We start from the raw sequence: 16,892 nt of genomic DNA, 5'->3' as shown, positions 1-16,892 counted from the left end.
AAACATAGTAGGAAAGTGAGTTACGCTATTGGGATAACTCCAGAGTTATGGAAACAATGGAACTCGCTGTTTACATGTAACTCCCATTCCTTCCTAACAGGGTAGCATTATAGATCACATGGCAACTTTGTGACACACATAGGAATGTTATGGTTCCTAAATGGATGTGTAGTGCCTGACATCTCCTTTTTCCCAACATGGTGATAACTAAACATGTAAATAGGATAACGCGAGATAAAGAGATCAGGGTGAGGACTGGTACCTGAACCAGACCTTGGACTCAATTTTGCTCGAACTGGACAAACCCCAACATCCACAGGTCCGCTCATCCCCACTTTTAATCTGGCTATAACAAAGTTAAAGGGCTTTTTCAGAATCAACAAAATATGTCTAATGGCATATTGCCATAGAATACCAAAGCAGCTTCCCTTCTGTATTCCCTGTTATGTTTCTGCAACAACCATGTACCAGCTACACATTTGACCAGGGCCGCCAATCACTGGCCTCAGCGATGATGCAGAAGTGGATGGGAGAGACTGGCAGGGAGCACTGAAAATATGTTTCTGGAGCAACAAAGGATTTTTCGGGTAAGTAGTGGCTGTTTTGCTATGTTATGCCATATACTGCATTTAAGAGTATTTTGTTGATCTTGTAAAGGAAAGTGTCTCAATTACAAATGGGTAAAAATGCAAAATGATTGTAAAAACAAGCAATGTTGCACTTTACCCTATATTAAAAGTTATCTCCATTCTCAAGAATGGAGTTATTTATAATTCTATTGTTTACTGCTCGTTGCCTAGGTTACTGGCCACCTCTGCAGTGAATCAGAGGTGGCTGGTGTCCTGTGCAAAGAGCGTGCGTTCTAATGTGATACAGCTTGCAGTGTTCTTGTAGACTTCCCATGCACTACTCCATTAGCTGTGTGCTTTCTTGGACCAACTCCCCACCTAAAACAGAATATATCTACAGGAAAATGTATCCGAGGTATCAGAGCAATCCTGCAATTAAACTTTTTATTGGTCAAAATACATAATCAGGCAAAAAAGCTATATATCAGCCATAAATGGGCTTTGTGAACCCAAAATATAAATATACTGTATACACTGTTGTCTTCTTGTATTTTGGCTTGACATAGGCCATTTTTTGGCCGAAACGTTCCTTTTTTGTCTGATGATATATTTTGACTAATAAAGAATTTGATCATGGGATTGCTCTGGATACTTTGATTTATTTTCCCGTGCTATACAGCCTTCAAACCCTGCTTTGAAGCTGACAGGATAATTGGACCTGGACAGCTTCAGTACCCCTGCGCTCCTCCAATGCTGCACAGGAAAAGCTGCCACTGCTAGCAGCAGCTGATCAATCACAGTTCAGACTATTGGCGCAGCAATGCCACTGCTCTGAACTGTCAATCTTCAGGAGTGCACCGTCACCAGCAACCAGAGGAGTGGGTACTCCTGAAGTAGAGAATAACCCTTTAAGTGGATAAAATTCTAGGCGGTAGAACAAGGGGCAGCTCTCAGATGGAGGCTAAAATCAAATTTCTCTTGTTACATGGGATTTGGAGCGCTGTATTTTAAAACACAGCTTACTCACCAAAGCTATAAATCAAGGTTACCAAACAAAGGTTAACAACCGTTGGCAAGTTGATATTTTTCTGTCTTTTCTACCGCCACCAAAAATGATGCAAACTGATTTACAGGACCTGGTTTAGTGGCCGGATAGAAGTAGAAACAGAATGAACAGCATGTGCAGCAATAAAGGCACCCCTAATTAATACTTGGTTGCACACCCTTTAGCATTGATGACAACCTCCAAATGTTTCTTGTAGCCATCTATAAGCTTCTTGCACATCTCAGCTGGTATTTTCTCCCATTCTTCCTTTGCAGTTTGTTCACGCTTTTGAATGTTTGCAGGATTTTTTGTCCCAATGGCAGATTTCAGCTTATCCCAAAGATTTTCAATGGGATTGAGGTCAGGACTAGTGATGAGCGAATATATTCGGTACTCGAGATTTCCCGAGCATGCTTGGGTGTCCTCCGAATATTTGTAAGTACTCGGAGATTTAGTTTTCAGTGCCTCAGCTGAATGATTTACATCTGTTAGCCAGCATAAGTACATATGGGGATTCCCTAGCAACCAGGCAACCCCCACATGTACTTATGCTGGCTAACAGATGTAAATCATTCTGCTGTGGCAATGAAAACTAAATCTACGAGTACTTACAAATACTCGGCGGACACCCGAGCATGCTCAGTAAATCTCGAGTACCGAGTATATTCGCTCATCACTAGTCAGGACTCATTGCTGGCCATTTTAAAACAGTCCATTTTTTCTTTTTCAGCCATTCCTGTGTACTTTTGGATGTTTACTTTGGGTCAATGTCTTGCTGGAGGACTCATGATCTTCAACTCAAACCAAGATTTTTTTGTACTAGGTAGGACATTTCGCTCTAAAATCTATTGATCATTCTCTGATTTCACGACTCTTGTGATACGGTCAAGGCCTCCAGTACCAGATGCAGCAAAGCAACCCCACAGTATTATGGATCCTCCACTATCCGTTGGCAGGGTGTTCTTTTCCTTATAAGCTTCATTACACTGTCTGTAAACAAATTGTTGATTTGCATTGCCAAAAAGCTCTATTTTTGTTTCATCTGTCCACAGAACATTTTCCCAGAAGTATTGTGGTTTGTCAAAGTACTCTTTGACAAAGATCAGTCGTTCCTTGTTATGTCTTTTCTTCAGCAATGGTTTCTTCATTGGCCTTCACCCATAAAGCTCTGCTTAGTGTTTGGCATATGGTACTTGTTGAAAACATGACCCCAGTGTCATGATCCCACAAGGGGTCGGTCAGCGGACAACACAACACACACTCAACGGGATAGAAATGGGGAGAGGAAGGCCCTACCGCTAGGGAATGAAGGATGAGACATCCCCCGAGCTTCAACCTGAGCCTGTCCCTGCACTCCCCTAATTTCCTAAGCCGGTCCTTCATCCCGCTGCCATCACGAACCTCGACCCTTGCTGTCACCTCGCAATGCCCTAGCTAGTGCATGCAATGGCCAGCAAGGGCGCTAGCCTCATCGCTGCAGGTGAAAAACACATGGGGTGGTGACAAGCATGAGACAGACAAGGTAAAAACACCACACTTAGCTACCATACTCCGCTGCCAAGCTCCACACTGCAGAGGACACAGAAACAGGACTCCAAACTCCATAAATAGCAGAGCACAGCACTGAAACCAGAGAACTGCAACTGTAAGGCTAGTCTCAGTATAAAAACTCTATCACCAACAGTAAGGGCCCCTTCACACTGTGCAATCAAAGTCTGAACGAGCGTTCGATTTGTGACGTTTATCCGTCCTCGTTCCGAGGTTGCAAAGTGTGACATGGCGTTACGATCTGCGACGCAGCCCAGCATCGTACGATGTGAAAGAAAGAGCAGAACTTTCTTTCGTCGTAAATGTCTCGCTGTGGCGGTCGAAATCGTAGTATGTGACGGCGGTCATACGAGCTCGTAATGCGACTACGTGGGTTGGGCTTCCGCATACCTGTCTCCTGATTGGGCGTGACGTTTTAGCACGCCCATGCTGGTAATACGTCACGCTCGGAGTCGTAGGACTATGGCGGTGTGAAGGGTAGCGTACGATTGCGACGCGTGACGTTCACATCGCAACTACGTCAGAAAAAGCGTTAACATCGTAGAGTGTGACCGCTGGCTACGAGCTCGTACTGCGATGTCGAATATGACGCAAATGCGTCGTAATCGTAGCAGAATCGACCAGTGTGAAGGGGCCCTAAGCTGATGCATCTGGTGACCATTTAAAGGATGGTGGGAGTGGTCACCATCCACATCAACTGACCCAGCAACTAACCCCTGCTGTCCTGAAAGCTACATTTAAAACATAGTGGAGCCAGAGCTGCCACAAATCCAAAAATGGATTGTGACAGTACCCCCTTTCATTGAGGGGCCTCTAGACCCTTAACATTGGACCTCATTGAAACTACATATGGTGAGGACACCTCGATCCACAAAGATTCACCTCCACAGTTACCTGATCCTCAGGTTTACGGCAAATGCAGCCCAATGGAGATGGCAATAATGTAGGTTCTGGAGGGGCAACAAATCTCCAGAGCGCTGACCTGTGAATGTGCATTACTGGGAGTAACACCAGCTGGAAAGTTCCCTGGCTGAGAATGGCGGACACCCGATACGGCCCGATCACCCTAGAACTCCAGATCCCAGAAGCATACTTCCACCTGATGTTTTTGGTGCACAACCACATGTACTCATTCATACACAGGTCCGGACCTGCACGTTTATTTCCACACAAGCGTTTATCAAAGGATGGTGAACTCTTAGAGGAACCAACTGCAGAGGCGTCTCCCTGTGTCACCAAACTCTTACCCTCACTACATACAGAGGAAACCACCCTTCCCTGACTCCTCCTCCTAAGAGGACTCCGAGACTCAGGCTTTACTTGTGAGGGTCGAGTCTTGCCCCTACTCCCTGGCAGCACCTCAGCTGCCCCCACCGAAGAAGGGGTAGGTTGGAGAAGGATGGTTGAGATTGTAGCTCCCAGGCAGCAGTCCTTACATGACTGGTCCCAGCTGACTACTTCCCTGGACCGCCAATTTATGACCGGGTTCTGTCTCTTAAACCAAGGAAGGCCTAAGACAATGGGAGTAGACATTCCCTCCAAGACGTAGCACGACAGGGACTCCTCATGAAGAATCACTATACGCAGGTTAATATTATCTATGACTTGGGTCATCCTCCCCTGGCTGTGAGTGACAGAGTCAATTGCCTGAACACTAATGGGAGTCGCCAGTGTCCTACCCATCAGACCATGGGATTGAAAAAAGTGAGAATCCACCAAATTGACTGCAGCTCCACTATCCACAAGCACCGGTATAGTCTCAGTAACCCCGCCAACCACCACTTTAGCAGGAATGGTACACAGATGAAAAGATGGAGGAAATATAAACATATTTATATAAACATATAAACACCCTCGTCGCCTCCCTCCACACGACCAGGGGAACACGGCTTTGGAGATGAAGTACCAACTTTGGCGCGAGATGGGCAGACATTAATGTAATGACCTGTAAGACCCCAGTAGAAAAATGCCCCCATCCCACGGTGAACCGCAGGCAACCCAGTTTGAGAAGAAATTCCTCCCACCTGCATAGGTTTGTCCATCTGCACCAGTGTGTCCTCCTCCCCAGAATGAACAACAGGGGGCAGATTTGGTGTATGTCTCTCCCTGAGGCATCTATCCACCGAGATAGCAAGGGCCGTGGCGGCTTCCAATGACCCAGGAGCAGCATACTGAACCAGAGTATCCTGAAGTCTAGCTGACAGACCCTGACAAAAATGGCTCCTAAGGGCAGGGTCATACCGCTGTGTGTCAGTGGCCCATCTCCTAAACTCTGAGCAGTACTCCTCAGCCAGCCGGCCCCCCTGCTTGATTTTTTTGAGTCTAGACTCAGCCAGGGAGACACTATCGGGATTCATATACACCAGCGTCAATGACGCAAAAAACTTGTCCACCGACCGCAAAGATGGTGAATCTGTCGGCAGGGTGAAGGCCCAGGATTGGGGATCACCCTTGAGAAGGGAGACAATAATCCCCTCACGCTCTCTCTGACTCCTTGAGGAACGAGGGCGAATCCTGAAATATAATTTACAGACTTCTTTAAATACAATAAACGTATCTCTCCCTCCAGAGAACCTGTGAGTGAGAGATATCTTGGGTTGGACATGAGCTGAGACCAAGAAACCTGACACCTGCTGAAGCTGCTTCACCACCTGATACTGCAGCTCCTTAACCTCATCTGTGAGGGACTGGATCAGGTGAGCAAAAGCCTGATCTTGAGCCATAGGTTCACCGGAAAAAAGTACTGGTTGGTGATAATGTCATGTTCCCACAGGGGGTCGGTCAGCGGACAGCACAACACACTCAACGGGATGGAAATGGTGAGAGGGAGGCCCTACCGATAGTGAATGAAGGATGAGACACCTCCTGAGCTCCAACCTGAGCCTGTCCCTGCACTCCCCTATTGCCCTAAGTGGGTACTTCCCCCCACCGTCATAACAAACCTCGACCCTCGCCGTCACCTCGCACTGCCCTGGCTAGTACACTGCCCGGCAAGGGTGCTAGCCTCACCACTGCAGATGGAACAACACAGGGGGTGGTGACAAGCACGAAACAGACAAGGTAAAATACCACACTTGGCTACCATACTCCGCTGCCAAACTCCACAACGCAGAGGACACAGAAACAGGACTCCAAACTCCAGAAATAGATAGATAGAATAGCTGATACAGTGCTGACACCAGAGAGCTGCAACTGCAAGGCTGGTCTCAATAGAATAACTCTATCACCAACAGTCAGCTGATGCAACAGGTGACCATTTAAAGGATGGTGGGAGTGGTCACCACCCACAACAACTGACCTAGCAACTATGCAGTTGCAGCAGACTGCCTGCAGGGGAAACTGACATTAACTCCCGCTGGCCTGAAAGGAAAAAAAAACCTACATTTAAAACATAGTGGAACCAGAGCTGCCACGACTCCAAAAACGGATCGTAACACCCAGACTCTCCCAGCTTGGCCTTCAGCTCTTTGGATATTTGACGTGGTCTTTTTTCCACCATTCTCATCAACCTTCCCCACGTCCAAGGAGGTTCTTGATGGTTTGATGCCTGGCAAACGTCTTAATAACATTGCGCACTGTTGAAACTGGGATAATAAGGTCTTTGGAGATGGCCTTATACCCTTTGGATGTCTTGTGTTTTCTAATAATTGCATTTCTGATGTCCTCAGACAGCAACTTTGTCCACCATTGTAATAAAGGAACATGACCTACTGTGTGGCTTTTTAACCCCTTAACGACCGCCAATACGCCTTTTAACGGCGGCAGTTAAGGGTACTTAAACCACAGCGCCATTAATTAACGGCGCTGTGGAAAAAGTGTAAAGCGCCCCCCAGAGTCAGATTTTCTCTGGGATCTTGGTTGCCGAGGGTAGCCGAGACCCCAGAGAACATGATTCAGGTCGGTTTTTACCGACCCGCGAGTTGCAATCACTGGTAATTAACCGTTTACCGGAGGTCACAAAAAAAAGCGATTTGCCATGTAATTTCTCTGTATTCCGATGTAATCGCACATCAGAGGACAGAGAAATTGGGTCCTCGATCGCCCCCCGATACTCACCTGTCTCCCCTGGTGCTCCTCGTGGCTCCCCATGGACGCCGCCATGTTTTTCCGGCAAAAAAATGGCGGGCGCATGCACAGTGTGCCCGCCGGCCGGCACCCAGAGGATCTTTGGGATCTCAACTGCTGGGGGTAGCCGAGACCCCAAAGAACATGATCGGTGTCGACCCCTGTTTTGTGATCGCCGGTAAATAACCGTTTACCGGCGACCGCAAAAAAAAACCCCTCGTGTTTTATTCTCTGTACTCTGATGTTATCCCACATCAGAAGACAGAGAAATAGGGGGATCGGGGACCCTGTTATACTTACCGGTGTCCCTGGGTCCTCTTGCTTCCTCTCATGGCCGCCGTCTTATTGCTTCAGTAAGAAAATGGCAGGCGCTTGCGTAGTGCGCCTGCCGTGATCTGCTGGCTGGCAGAGGAAGATCTCTTCCTCTTGTTTTATTTTGGTCACTCACTGTTAGATCCTATCACAGTGATCAAAATAAAAAAAATTGTAAAGAACCCCCCCCCTTTATCACCCCCTTAGTTAGGAAAAAATAAAATAAATAAAATGTATGTATTTCTATTTTCCAATTAGGATTAGGGCTAGGGTTATGGTTAGTGCTAGGGTTAGGGTTAGGGTTAAGGTTAGGGCTAGGGTTAGGGTTAGGGTTGGGGCTAAAGTTAGGGTTAGGGTTGGGGCTAGGGTGTAATAATTATAGGGGATAACTCAGGAGACTCTTTGCATGGAACAAGACAACTACAGGACACAGTTTTATAAGTGGTAAAGTCTATATTATCACACGGTGATTCAAACAGGTGCAGAGAGAAACTCAAGTCCACAACACTTGGAGTAAATATTAAATGCAGCTTAGCAGTCTATAGGAAACTTCAGAGGAAAATGCAATCACGCAGAAAGTCAATGAAGCACAATTATTCTTGAGGATACTTGACACAAATAAGTCCTTGCTTAGTCCAAAACACAGATAGATATGCTTATAAGGCAGTTCAAATAATATCTTAGCTCAACCAGGGAGGCCTGGGTAATAGTCTCAGGTTCTTGCAGAGCAGCAACAGCTTACATGTCCAGCAAATGCAGATGGAAGTAAACACAAGCAGTAGATGATGGAGGATTACTGGAAACCTGTGTATGCAGCAGGAACTCAGAGCAGAGTAGCAGGATAACTCCACAGGTTCACAGGAGCAGGTATATAGCCAGGGAGTCACCAGAGGTCAGCAGCTGGATGCAAGGCAGAATACTCTAGCACAGACTGAAGGCTGGGGTGGAATTTTATACCAGGAAGACACAGTGCACATGAGACCAAAGACGCCATCTTGGAAAAGGGCAGTAATGCAAAAAAAGGTAATAAAAAATGTTCAGAGTCCTGACATTACTCCCTCCTTAGAAGCAGCCTCAGGACGATCCTGGACCTGGTTTCTCAGGGAATCTCTGATGAAAACGAGAAATCTGTTGGGCATTGATGTTTTCCACAGGTTCCCAAGAGTCTTCCTCAGGGGGATATCCCTGCCATCTTATCAGATATTGGAGCCGATTCCTGCGAATCCTGGAATCAACAATTTCCTCCACCACAAATTGTTCTTGCCCATCAATCACCACAGGCTGCGGAGGTGGCACAACATGTCCCTGGAAGGTATTAGGAGATACAGGCTTTAGTAAAGATACATGAAAAACTGGGTGTACCTTCATAGTCCTAGGCAGCTTCAGCCGCCAGGCCACAGAGCTCACAATACCGTTGATCTTGAAAGGGCCAATGAATTTCTGTCCAAGTATTTGTGAAGGAACGTTTAACTTCAGATTCTCAGTTGCTAATCACACAGAATCTCCTACTTTGAACATGGGTGCAGGTTTACGGAATCTATCAGCCGATCTCTTATAACGTTCTTGAGCTGTGGTCAGGGATTCCTTCAGAACCTCCAGATTTTGCCTCATCGCAGTCAGCCTTTCCTCCGCTGCCGGAACCGGAGAATTAATTGGAGACCTAGGTAAGATACACCGATGATAACCCAGATTGGCAAAGAAAGGTGTAAATTTAGTGGAGGCGCTCTGAGAATTGTTATATGAAAATACGGCTAACGGCAGCAACTCCAACCAATCATCCTGGAGATGGCTGACATAGCATCTTAGATATTGTTCCAGCGTCTGGTTGGTACGCTCAGTCTGACCATTTGTCTGGGGATGGTAAGCGGAAGAGAGACGGACATTAATATTGAGTGCAGAGCAAAACCCTCCCAGAATCTTGAAGTGAACTGCACTCCACGGTCAGAGATGATCTCATCCGGAACCCCATGCAACCGAAAGACATTCTGTATAACCAAGTTCATTGTATCTTTAGCTGAGGGGAGGCCGGTGCACAGAACAAAATGAGCAGCTTTAGTCAGGCGATCAACTACCACCATGATTGTATTCATGCCCCCCGATGTAGGCAGCTCCACAATAAAGTCCATTGATATAGACCCCCTAGGGTGGGACGGAACAGGTAATGGTTGTAGAAGACCCGTAGGTGCCACATGAGGAGTCTTGTAACGACCACATACCTCGCAAGAGAGAACATAGTCCTTGGTATCCTTCAGGCAAGTTGGCCACCAGAAGAATCGGCTCAGGAACTCTTGTGTCTTCTGTACCCCCCTGTGACCAGCCAACTTGGAGTCATGTACCAATTTGAGGATCTGCAGACGGACGACCTCAGGGACGTAGATACGTCGATCTCTGAACCACATGCCACCCTTAAAGACAAGATTAATATCCACAGGTGGGTTGGCCAGAAATACATCACCGTCATAGGCCTCCCTGTACTCCTTCCACAAGTCCTGATTGTGGATAACTCCGATGAAATTGGCATCAGATAGAATGGTCTTGGACGGGGCTCCAGGTACGGAATCCGCAGCATGGATTCGGGATAAAGCATCAGCCTTCCCATTACGAGAACCTGGACGATACGAGATAACAAAGTTAAATTGATTTAAAAATAAGTTCCAAAGAGCCTGACGAGGAGAAAGACATCTAGCGGATCTAAGGAACTCTAAATTGCAATGGTCAGTTAGCACTATGATCTGTTGTGCAGCTCCTTGCAGATGATGCCTCCATTCTTTGAAAGCCGCAATAATAGCCAGGAATTCCTTGTCTCCCACATCGTAATTCTTCTCTGCTGAGGTTAGTCTACGGGAAAAGAAAGCACAAGGATGTAGCAGACCCTTCTCTCCAGTTCTTTGGGACAGAATAGCCCCCAAAGCATTATCAGAAGCGTCCACCTCCATAATGAAAGAAAGTGTTGGATCTGGGTGTATCCACAGCGGTGCTGATGTGAAACAGATCTTAAGCCGATCAAAAGCTTCTTGAGCCTGTGGTGACCACTTAAAGGGCTTTTCCTTCTTTGTCAAGGAAGTAATGGGATGGACAATATCAGAAAAATTCTGAATGAAGTGTCTGTAGAAATTTGCAAAACCAATAAAACGTTGGACCTCCTTAACGTTCTTGGGTACCGGCCAGTCAAGGATAGCCTGAATCTTACCAGATTCCATGTTCAGCCCCTGGGGACAGATGATATAACCTAAGAACTGTATCTCAGAACGATGGAACTCGCATTTCTCCCACTTAATATACAGATGGTTCTCTTTCAGACGTCTTAAAACAGTTTTGACATGTTCTTCATGTTCCTGTAGAGAGTCAGAAAAGATTAGTATATCGTCCAAATAGATCACCACAAACTGGTCCAACAAATCTCTGAAAATGTCATTTGCAAGGTGTTGAAACGTTGCAGGGGCATTACAAAGCCCGAAAAGGCATCACAAGAGATTCAAAGTGTCCATACCGGCATCTGAATGCTGTCTTCCACTCATCCCCTGGACGAATACGCACCAAATTATAAGCCCCATGAAGATCCAGTTTAGAGAACACCTTAGCATGGCAGACTCTTTCCAGTAATTCAGGAATCAGAGGCAAAGGGTAACGGTTTCGTACGGTTACCTTATTGCATTCCCGATAGTCAACACAGGGTCTCAGGGTCCCATCCTTCTTCTTTACAAAAAAGATAGGTGCCCCTGCTGGTGAGGAAGAAGGACATATGAAGCCTTTGGCCAGATTTTCATCAATATACTCCTTTAAGGCTTGAAGCTCAGGTGCCGCCAAAGGGTATAACTTACCAAAAGGAATAGCTGCCCCAGGAAGCAACTCAATGGGACAGTCATAATGCCTGTGTGGAGGAAGCTGATCTGCATTCTTCTTGTCACAGATGTCAGAGAACTCTTTATATGCTGGAGTTAGAGAAAATACCTGTACATGTGGTTCCGTAGCCGTGGACTCAGGGACAGCTTCTGTTGACGCTGGGTTGCTCCTTGTTGGAAAGATAATCTCCTTGGTCTCCCAGTTGATAATTGGGTTCTGAGAACGCAACCAAGGAATGCCTAAAATCACAGGAAAATTAGAAGAAATTAGCAAGAAAGAAAGTTGCTCCTGATGATTAGGCTCCAACAAAATTTCAAGGGGTACGGTCTCCTGATCCACAGGCCCAGAGATTAAAGGTGACCCATCCACTGTTTCCATGGTAATTGGAGAGGCTCTTTGCTGAATTTCAATACCATGTTCCTTGGCAAATGCGATATCCATGAAATTGCGCATGCACCAGAGTCAATCATAGTTGCACTGGAAATCCACTGTCCTGAACACAGGATCTTAATAGGGAGAGAACAGTGAGTTCTTTTCCTTAAGCTCCTTGGGGGGTGAAGTCATAGAAAGTGAATGGAATACAACGTTTAAAGGCAGGCTACATTCAGAGATGTCAGATTCATCATCACAGTTGTCATACTCCCCTACTGCTGCTAGCACCTTGTTAGGCCGTCTAGGACACGTAGGACAATTGATCAAGAAGTGGTCAGACTGGCCGCAGTAGAAACATAGACTTTCACGAAGGCGATGCTCCCGGCGCTCATTGATCTCGCGCCTCTGAACGGAATCAATTTGCATGGGCACCTCCTCCACCTCCCGAGATGTTTTACCTGCAGGCTCTTTGGAAGGAAGGGAAAAGTTAGAAATACGGTTATATGCAGCAAACTTCTCCTGCCTACGCTCAGTAAGGCGAATGTCAATGCGCACACAATGCTGTATAAATGTCTCTAGCTCTTGTGGTGACTCAGAGCGAGCTAGTTCATCTTTTACAATACTAGACAGACCCCTTTTAAAAATAGGCAATTGTGCATAACTGTCCCAATTGGTATCTACCGCTAATCTCCTGAACTCAGTAGCATACTCAATAACAGAACGTTTTGCCTGGCGTCAAGACAATAAAGCAGATTCAGCGGTTGCACGGTGATTAGGATCAAACATTAATGCCATAGCGGCCAAGAAATCATCTAAGTTATTTAACCGTGGGTCACGAGACTCAATCATCGGATTCGCCCAGGCGAGCGCTCGTGCGGTCAGCAGCATTATTACACACAATACTTTGGATCTATCATTAGGAAAACGGTCAGCATGCACATCAAAATATAGCATACATTGATTCACAAAGCCACGAAATTTGTCGCGATCACCATTAAATCTGAATGGGGGCAACTTAGGTGGGCTAGCTGGTGGCGGTTGCTCAGAGGGAAAAGTCGCTTGTGCAGCTATTTGAGTGCTTATGTCCTGAAAAGCCCGTCCATACTGGGACTCTATGCCAGCAAGTTTGTTTTCCTGGGCTGCCATGCGGGTGCTTAAGTCCTGCAAAGTCTGTCCAAACACTTGTTGATTGTGTTGAAAGCTTCCAAATTCTTTTGCAGACCTTCCACATCTTTCTGCAGTGATCTAATTATGGAAAACATCTGCTCTAGTCTGCTTTCTGCAGTCATTGTTCCAGCAGTCTCCTTTTTTTTTTAGGCCAGAGTATCCTGTAATAATTTTAGGGGATAACTCAGGAGACTCTATGCATGGAACAAGACAACTACAGGACACAGTTTTATAATTGGTAAAGTCTATATTATCACACGGTGATTCAAACAGGTGCAGAGAGAAACTCAAGTCCACAACACTTGGAGTAAATATTAAATGCAGCTTAGCAGTCTATAGGAAACTTCAGAGGAAAATGCAATCACGCAGAAAGTCTATGAAGCACAATTATTCTTGAGGATACTTGACACAAATAAGTCCTTGCTTAGTCCAAAACACAGATAGATATGCTTATAAGGCAGTTCAAATAATATCTTAGCTCAACCAGGGAGGCCTGGGTAATAGTCTCAGGTTCTTGCAGAGCAGCAACAGCTTACATGTCCAGCAAATGCAGATGGAAGTAAACGAGCAGCAGATGAAGGAGGATTACTGGAACTGGTGTATGCAGCAGGAACTCAGAGCAGTGTAGCAGGATAACCCCACAGGGTCACAGGAGCAGGTATATAGCCAGGGAGTCACCAGAGGTTAGGAGCTGGATGCAAGGCAGAATACTCTAGCACAGACTGAAGGCTGGGGTGGAGTTTTATAGCAGGAAGACAAAGTGCACATGAGACCAAAGATGCCATCTTGGAAAAGGGCAGTAATGCACAAAAGGTAATAAAAAATGTTCAGAGTCCTGAAATAGGGTTAGGGTTGGGGCTAAAGTTAGGGTTAGGGTTGGGGCTAAAGTTAGGGCTAAGGTTTTTATTTTTTTTATCGCTTCGCCATTTAGAGATCAGGTTAATCCTTTTTTATTGATAGATTGGGCGATTCTGAGCGTGGCGATACCAACTATGTGTACGTTTGGTTTTTTTTATTGTTCTATTTTGAGTGGGGCAAAAGGGGGTGATTTGAACTTTTATATTTTTTTATTTTTTAAACATTTTTTTTACCTTTGCCATGTTTCAATAGCCTCCATGGGAGGCTAGAAGCTGGCATAACTTGATCGGCTCTGCTACATAGAGACGATGTTCAGATTGCCTCTATGTAGCTAAATTGCTGAGTTGCTATGAGTGTCGACCACAGGGTGGCGCTCACAGCAATCCAGCATCAACAACCATAGAAGTCTTAAGGAGACCTCTGGTTGTCATGCCGATGCGCAAATGACCCCCGATCATGTGACGTGGTCACCGTTGCGCGCATTTCCGGCCAGATGGCCAGAAGAGCTTGTTAAATGCTATTATCAGATTGCGGGCACATGTCAGCTGTTCAAAACAACTGACATGTCCCCTTTGATGCAGGCTCACCGCCGGAGCCCACATCAAAGCAGGAGTACTGCCATCGGATCAGGGCCGGTTTTAGGCAAAGTGGGGCCCTAGGCAAAGTTTAAAATGGTGCCCCAAATGCTAACATATCGCACATCACACAGAAGCATTTCGGTTGTATTTACATGCGCTGATCTCAGGCCGCTAAACGAGTGTGATCGACAATACTGAAGTCGTTGGACGCTTGTTTCCCGGCCTCTTTATACCGTCTGAGAAAGAATGATGGGGACAGAACGATCACTAATAGAGCACTAACAGATCACCATACAGTATCATGCTATCAGCAGCACATATACTCCTCCATATATTATAATGTGTACCAGAGCCCTCCATATTGTAAAATGCACACCCCATAGTCCTCCATATAATATAATGTGCCCCATAGTCCTCCATATAGTATAATACACTCCTCATAGTCCTCCATATATTAAAATATACTCCTCAGTCCTCCATGTAGCATAATACACTCCTCACAGTGCTCCATATAGTATAATGCACCGCCATAGTCATCCATGTAGTACAATTCACTTCCCATAGTATAATGCACCCCATAGTTCATCATATAGTATAATGTATTCCCCATAGTCCTCGATACAGTATAATTCAGCCCACATATAGTATAATGCAGCTGTAGCGCCCCCACTGCCGCAGGGCCGAGGGGTACCCGGTACCGGGCCTCTGAGTCTCAGTCCTGGGGTCGTCACGGTGGCTAGACCCGGTCCGTGACCCTGCTGAGGGGCTCCCAATGAAAGGTGTGGGTGGTGATGATGTTATGGTGCGGTGCAGGTCGCAGGAAATAACGAGGACACCAGGTTGCAGTCTCTTTACCTCTTTACTGAAGGCTTCGGGATCCTCAGTCCGGAATACGGTTAACCGGGCTGCGAAAGTCCGGCCGGTCCGATGGCACCTCCAGAGTTCACTTTGCAGGTGAAAATCTGTGCCTACCTTCTAGCGCTTGTGTGTTGTGGTCCTCCCCTGCTGTGCTTACGGGATAGTCCCCACAACTGTTGTGTCTGTTTCTGAAGTTCCCTCACAACTCGATTATGATGTTCTTCTTCGTCCCCCAGATGATATGGCTAGGACGCACCCGTATGACGGATAGGCTCGGAGCTCTTCCTGGACCCTAGTGTCGCCCCTCTCCTGTTGTTGCCCCCTATGTCTTCTTAGGTGATTTGGGTGAGACAGCCCGCCTATAACTGACTGTCCTGCCGTAGGTTTGAAGTTAGGCCTGGAGCTCTATACTTCCTCGGCGTTCCGGCCACCGGCTGCGGGCCTTAGTAGGATGTTGCCTCGTCTTACAGCACGACTCCTACTGGTGTTTCTCCTTGTTGCGTTGATCTCGTTTCTCACTCAGCACAATAAACCTCGCTTCTTGTCCTTTCTTAGGGCACCGCCGCTATCTCGTGCAGGCGCGGTCCCGTAACGTTCTCTCTGTTCGCTAGGCCTCTGTCAGGATCCCACCCCTGACAGTGACCCCCCTGAGTCTTTCCCCGCAACACCCTCTGCCACAGGATGTTGCCTGTTCGATTCCCAGTCAGCTTCTGTCTAACTTCCTATCTAACCCCCAGTTTTACCAGATTGTGAGGAGTGGCCTAATACATAGCACCCTTAGCTCCCCCTGGAGGCCAGACTGTGAAGTGTATTGGTGTCTGTGATACCTAGTCAGGTGAACCCCTTCAGTGCCATCAGACGTACCATAGCCCCCCTTAGCGGCGGAGCATCAGTACTGCAACGACCAGGACTCTGGGGCGCTGCACCCCCCCCCCGGTTAAATCCAGTACTCCTGGACTGGGAAGAAAACAACAATATATGTCAGCAAAAAGAAATACAATTTTGAAATGCAATAACAATAAGTAAAGTTGAACAGAGCTTCCCTTTATGGGAGGTGAGGACACTTGAACGTTACAAACATAGTTAAATACTTTAAATAACATACTATAAATAACTTTTCTTACCCAACCGGGTATTCTACTAAGTGCAAAATTTTGAACAATAATTTAACGTTGCCTTTAAGGACGTACACGCTGAATCCACTAAAGACCTTCTTATAAAACACTATAAGGCTAATCAACTTTTCCTTCATTTTCCATCCTTACATCTGCAGGACCGCCTGTCTATCTGCCCCAGGCCTACTACCTCTCGTTCTGTTGCAGGACCGCCCCTTTCCGCCCGGGCCTACTGCCTTTCTGCTACTATACACAGTATAGAACGTATCATCCATCTCTCAGTTCAGGATCACCGAGCCATCTCTGTATGGCTCCTAGGAGGACTCACCGACTAACCCCGTATGGGCTCACTTCCTGTCCTCATTCTCTAACACATTTTTAAACATTCCTTACAATTAACTAGCTAACTACATATAACTACCACATGTCAGCATTATTACTTCTTCTGTTAAAGTATCATCATTCTCTAAGTGCTATCGATGAACGTCCCCTTTAAGAAGGGACCAAGTCTCTATGAGGTAGTGCAACTTCTCAAGCTGCAAGTCCGTATGCAGTAAGGACT

At 46.3% G+C, this 16,892-nt stretch overlaps 1 long non-coding RNA gene across 1 annotated transcript in view; it reads left to right on the top strand.

Moving 5' to 3' along the window:
• Window positions 1-554: 554 nt before the first annotated feature.
• Window positions 555-16,892, top strand: part of LOC143816548 (uncharacterized) — a 187,476-nt gene continuing 171,138 nt past the window's right edge. The window contains exon 1 of the long non-coding RNA XR_013223957.1: window positions 555-587. This is a non-coding gene — a long non-coding RNA (uncharacterized LOC143816548). The remainder of the gene's footprint in view (window positions 588-16,892) is intronic.

This window comes from Ranitomeya variabilis, chromosome 3 (assembly GCF_051348905.1).
Source record: "Ranitomeya variabilis isolate aRanVar5 chromosome 3, aRanVar5.hap1, whole genome shotgun sequence".
Taxonomy (NCBI): domain Eukaryota; kingdom Metazoa; phylum Chordata; class Amphibia; order Anura; family Dendrobatidae; genus Ranitomeya; species Ranitomeya variabilis.
The sequence above is the reverse complement of the archived record's forward strand: the minus strand, read 5'-3'. Positions and strand labels throughout refer to the sequence as shown.